We start from the raw sequence: 6000 nt of genomic DNA on the forward strand, positions 1-6000 counted from the left end.
TTTTCCTAACAGAATACCTCCTTACTAATCTCCACTGCAAATGGATGTGCTGCCATTTCTCACGTTAAGACACAGCCTCTGGCAGCACAGGAAGCTCCTAAAGAGGGACACCTGGCCAGTATTTGAACAGCACTTTATTTATTTTCATTTATTTTTACTTTTATAAACCCTTCCTTCCCAGGAGGCTCAGTGGGTCGTCGGTCTAATCCTTCTCCTAGCTGATGAACTGTGGGAGAAAGATTCAGCTGCATTTGTTCCTGCAGAGGTCTGCTGAATGGTGTAGAGCCCACCAATTGTTCTGGGCCTTGTGTACACAGGAGCTTGACTGTCCAGACTTGAGAAGGTCAGAAGGTTCTTGGTGTTCTGAGGATTCGAATGGCTTGAAGCTGACACATGTCAGAGGCTAGGGCATGTGTCTGCACAGTGGAGAGTTGAATTCCAGCCCTATGCAACAACTCTAGTTATTGTGTGGCCAAGAAGAAAGAAGTGCTGGCTTTCAGTGCACCGGTTCTTGGTGACTGCTAGTCTAGGTCTGATGACATAGTTTAAAAGGATGTGATCGTGTGAATGCAGCATGAAAGCGCTGAGGGAGGGGGGTCTCTGTCTGGGAAACTTCAACCCACTTTTTCTCAGTATCTCTCTGTAGTGTCTGTAGAAGGAGGAACTGTATGTTAACCCTGAAAGGCAGCTTCCACTCAGACATGCACAGCTTGTGCCAAACACGGCACATCAGCCATCCATAATGACCTGCCACATACCCGACCTGTTTTTATTGGGGAGGCAGGTGGCTGCTTTTTATATGAACCTGTAAGTTTAGCCCCTCGTGGGAAAGTGTGGTTCCCTGTGGCTGGTTCCAGTCAGAAAAATGGCACGTGGGGAAATACTTTTAATTCCTGCTGTTCTGTCTCCATTCAAATTGGGCTTCATGCAGCGTTAAACTGAGTTAAATTGCTGGGAACTCCTAGCACATATCTGGATTGGCCCTCAGACGGACAGCCAACGCAGGAGATTTGCCAAACTGCTACTGGGTACATTCAGCTTGATGGGTCCAAAGTTGTGCAGGGTTGCTGTGGCTAATTCTTGTTTTTATGTTAGTAGATGTCTTCTCTCAGGTCATTTCTATGCAGTGCTTTTGCCTGTTTCAGAAAGAAATGAGAGCAAGATTCCCCAAACCAATGGAAACTCGTGGTTGCATTCCCTATACCATTTCTTGTTTTCACTCTTGGGCCCATCCCGCCCCCATGAGCTTGCAGTTGTGCAGAGAGGGTGGGCAGCAATGAGAGCTTTTGGCTAAATGTAGGCACTTCTGAACCATTGTGGGAGAACTGCAGAGGGGAAGGAGGCAACCTTCGGACAGGGGTTATTACTGCTGCAACATTAAGCAAGCCCTGCTTTATTAAAGTTATGGCTCATGCTGGCATTAGGGCAATAGAGGTGTCAATTCTCTTGTTATTAACTCTCCTGCCAGGGGACACAGATTTCAGCTAACACATCTGAGAATGGCAGCTAATCTCCAGTGCAGAGTGGAGGCCAGGGGTAATTACCTTGGCGGAACATAAAGCCAGAGGAGGGGCAGTTGAGCAAAACCCTAGCATTTCGATGGAGAAAAAGGAAAGGAGGCAGATGTATTAATGGCAAAGAATGTCTGCCTATCTGATTTCCTGGAACTGAAACATAAAAGATGTCAGCTTAGCCAAGGGGTGGGCATGTTACTGTGAGAATGTTATTTGCCTTTTATGGATTGCTTTCATACCACCAGCAGTGAGAAACCATGGAGAGTAAGGAAGGATGGCTTGCAGACCTTCATTGCTCTGCTTTTGGTATTGTGGACCACCAAGAAGAGAACAGGGGAAAGGCTGGGACAAGTGGGGAGAGAAGTTGTCGTAGGGTTCTCCCCCCTTCTGTATGGGCAGCTTGTCTTGGCAACAGGTCTCACTGAGCCAGCTTGGTGTAGTGGTTAGGAGTGTGGACTTCTAATCTGGTGAGCTGGGTTTGATACCACTCTTCCCCACATGCAGCCAGCTGGGCGACCTTGGGCTTGCCACAGCACTGATAAAGCTGTTCCAACCAAGCAGGTAATATCAGGGCTCTCTCAGCCTCACCCACCCCACAAGGTGTCTGTTGAGGGAAGAGGAAAGGGAAGGCAAATCAATTTGGGTACAGAAAGGCAGTATATAAGAGCCAACTCTTCTTCATTGCAATAATAAACGTCCCAGGTTTAAGGGGTAACTTTTCAGGGCATCTGAATCAGATTTCTTTAAAAGGAAAGCTTGAAAGCATTAAGTAATATGTTGGCTAATATTAGTACCGCCATGCAAAATGAAGAAATAGCCTGGAGTGGAGCAGATATACATAGATAGGTGGACAGGATATTATCTGAAGGCATCCATTTGAAATGTCTATACCTAATCCTCTAATGTGCTTATTTGTCAGTCAGGATTATTGCCAAGGAATTGAGTAGTTGGAGAGGAGCAGTGCCTGGGATTTTCCTTGAAGCTCAAACTGTTCTGAGCTCTGCATGTGGGAGTTCTACAGTGTTTCCAGAACCAAAAGAACCATACAGCTCTCCTTGAAAGCCAAGTCAAGGTGCTGGGCTTCCAGGTTGATGAATCACAGTAATGACACTACAGCAGTTCAGGGTATCATTCAGCCTGGGCAGGAAGTAAGGCATTTATAATTCAGGGTAAACTCTAATGTGGTACATGGAAACACTGAATTACATACGGAATGGGCATATGACACCACAAATGAGACTGGGATTCTGAGCTTGGATTCTGGTCTCTCTTAGACTTACCTTGCCCATGCCTTCTGTCAGTGCTGTCAATAACATCGTGCTGTTAGTGTTTTCTGCCACTGCTGGCGGCAGTCGCCCTCCCTCCCTCCGACTGGGCTCACCTTGCCTCCCGCGTGCCTCTCCCACGAGCCCCAAACTTAGTTGCCATCTTGGCGTTGCAAGGCCTTTTCTGCAGCTTGAGGTGTCTTTCTCAGGACAATGGCAAATCCTTGAAACTTTGCTTGTGTGTCCTCCTCCCATGCTCCAAATTTCAAGTCTCCTCCAGTGTTGTATAGTCAGTTCTTGTATTTTGTTCTTGTTGTTGTTGCTCTGGTGCTGCAGTCTGAGCCTGACCATGACAAGACACCAGGTTTACGTAATTTGACGTTTCTGAGACTAAAGCACTCTGGAGAGTAGCCATGCAGCTTTAGTTGGTCACTTCCTTAAAACAAATCATAACCTAGACAGCTGATGCCTTCACTGCCCCTTCTGTGCAGAGAACAGCGCTTAAGAAAGCATTTAATGGCAGCAATAGAAGCTACAGTTTCTGGGTAGCTGTGAAAAGGCATTACAAGAAGGCCCCATAGAATGAAGCCACTCTGATAGACCTGTAGCAGTGCACTTATACGTTCTCTAGGGCTTGCTTACACTATAAGGACAGCCACATGCCCCCATATCATCAGGCCTGTGGAAAGAACACCTTCTTGTGCTAAAAACTATTTCTAGAATTGAAATTGTTATTCAAATAAAGACATCTTCATCAATTAATTGTATGTTTAGTAATACATTTGCATATGACTGCATCTTATTAAAGGGAAAAGCTTACTTTGTCTTTGTTCCTGTGCAAGAGAAGGGAATATTTATTCTAAGATAGTGTCTCAATGCCACCTTTAGTTTTTTACGTTTTTATACTACCCAGTTTGTATACTACTCTCCCTCGTCATTGTCTGATACGCTAGCTCAGGCTTTCTCAACCAGGATTTCACAAACCACTGGGGTTTCTTGATGGTCCTGGAAGGGTTTCTTGAATGGGTGAGAGTTAATTTATTTTGCATATATTTTTCACATTTGTTAAACATTTATTGGACAATAAGACTATATACGGCCTTATCAACCTGCCTCCCCCCCCCAAATGCCCAATGTTTGGCCTGGAAGGGGTGGGAAGGGGAGGGGCCTCTGGTGGGCATGGACACAGCTATGCTACCGAACCATATTCTGCATGATTGCTCCACTTCTGGGGTTTCTCATAGCCTGAAGAATGTTTCAGGGGTTTCTCCATGGTAAAAAAAAGTTGAGAAAGGCTGCTCTAGCTTCTACCCTACATTGTCTCCATATAAAATGCTTTGTTGAAATCAGCACCTTTTAGTCAATTGAAAGATTCCCAGGTAGTGGACAGTCTCGAACCTTGTGTAGCAATGAAATCCTGTGCAAAGTTATTCCAGTCTAAAACCCTTGATTCACCCCCTTCCTCTTCACACCTCCTAAAATGTGAGAGTATCCATGATGTCAACATAAATGTGTACATGATTTTATGAGCAAATTAATTTTACGTTCTGTCTCTCTCCCCTTCTTCTTTTTAGGGGCACTTTTATGCCGCTTTTTGATGTCAGCAGGACCTGGAATGAAGCCAGTCCAGCTTCCCACTGCAAAGCCCTCCTCCTTTTCCACTGGCAAGGTCACCGTGCCCTGCTGGAGGGAGGCCAGACCAGGCTCTTCTTTGAGGAGCAAAAGCAATAGGAGGCCGCCTGCAATCGCCTGCACTGTCCCAGCCAACAGAGGCCCTGCCATGTACATAGCCAATGAGACGCCTGTAAAGGATTGGCACCCTCCTGTACATTGCCCCCCTTGCCCTTACAACTTGTTGATGGTGTCAGAATTGTCAGAGTTTGTAACAGTAACTTTCAGAAAATATTGTACTAAAAAAAATTGCACTCAATAAAAATTATAAAATAATGCCTTGAGTTTATTCAGACCTGGCCACTTGAGAATGAAGACCATTACCCAGGGAGATGGGGGCAGGTCTATGAATCGGTGTGTCAGGGTCTTGCTATCAGCTGATATCCACCTGCATGAGCAGAAACTACAGCCAGCATCACAAGAGGGGCCTTGTTCTGGTTGTTGGGTTTTTTTGTTTTTAATATTTTGGGTTTTCTCCTTTCACTATAGCCTTCTTAGTGTAGTGGTTAGGAGTGCGGACTTCTAATCTGGTTAGCCCCCACATGCAGCCAGCTGGGTGACCTTGGGCTCGCCCAGCACTGATAAAGCTGTTCTGACTGAGCAGTGATCTCAGGGCTCTCTCAGCCTCACCCACCTCACAGGGTGTCTGTTGTGGGGAGTGGAATGGGAAGGCAATTGTAAGCCACTTTGAGACTACTCCTGGTAGAGAAAAGCGGCATATAAAAACCAACTCTTCTTCTAAAAATAAAATAACAGTACAATCCCAAATAGTGTTACACCTTTCTAAATCCCGTGGTTCCAATGGGGTTCAAACAGTGTAATTCTGCTTAGGATTGCACTGTAAATGTCTAGCCCTTTGATTTTAGGAAGGGAAACTACAGAGACACTTGTTGTTTTTGCTGTCAAGTCACATATGATTTATAGCAACACCCATAGGGTCTTCAAGGGAAGACACATCCAGAGGTGGCTTGCCATTGCCTGCCTCCCCTTCATGACCCTGGTGTTCCTTAGTAGTCTCCCAGTCAAATAGTAGCCAGGGCTGATTCTGCTTAGCTTCTGAAATCTGACAAGATTGGGCTGGCCTGGGCTATCCAGGACAGTTTAGTCAGAAGCAAACCTGCTCCTTCCTCTCAGTGTCTTATCCAAGGGTAATAGTCAAACATTAAGTATGCATTTGTAATTCTTTATCAAATGTTACTAAATGCATTTTAACTTATTAGGTTGTTTGTATGCAGGTTCTGGGTGTTGGTCCTTGCTTCCTAATATATGCCTTGATAATTTTTTCTGGCTACTGATCTGATAAAAATGTCAAAATGGCTAAGGAATGGTTCTCATGCAATATTTTCATCTAGTGCCCTGACGTTATTTGTAATTCTATGCTTTTAAGAGCACCTGTGCTTAGTTGGCATCACATGCCCTCCATGAAGTTTCAATTAAACCTGGGAGCCACTTAGCTGAGCCATAGTAGGTCATGGTCACCTTTGGTGTAACTCTGGGCCAATTCTGAAAGAGGTATAAAAGGAGGGTTCCCCCCCCCCCCAGTGATAAGG

The 6000-nt window shown here is 45.3% G+C and overlaps 1 protein-coding gene across 3 annotated transcripts in view; it reads left to right on the top strand.

The window, feature by feature from the left end:
• Positions 1 to 4726, top strand: part of EPHB1 (EPH receptor B1) — a 416704-nt gene extending 411978 nt beyond the window's left edge. For all 3 annotated transcript variants that reach the window (XM_077349124.1, XM_077349123.1, XM_077349122.1), the window contains exon 17: positions 4354 to 4726. The gene's annotated coding sequence lies outside the window, so the exon portion shown is untranslated. The remainder of the gene's footprint in view (positions 1 to 4353) is intronic.
• The last annotated feature ends 1274 nt before the right edge of the window (positions 4727 to 6000 follow it).

The sequence above is a fragment of the Paroedura picta genome, chromosome 8, assembly GCF_049243985.1.
Source record: "Paroedura picta isolate Pp20150507F chromosome 8, Ppicta_v3.0, whole genome shotgun sequence".
Classification (NCBI taxonomy): Eukaryota; Metazoa; Chordata; class Lepidosauria; order Squamata; family Gekkonidae; genus Paroedura; species Paroedura picta.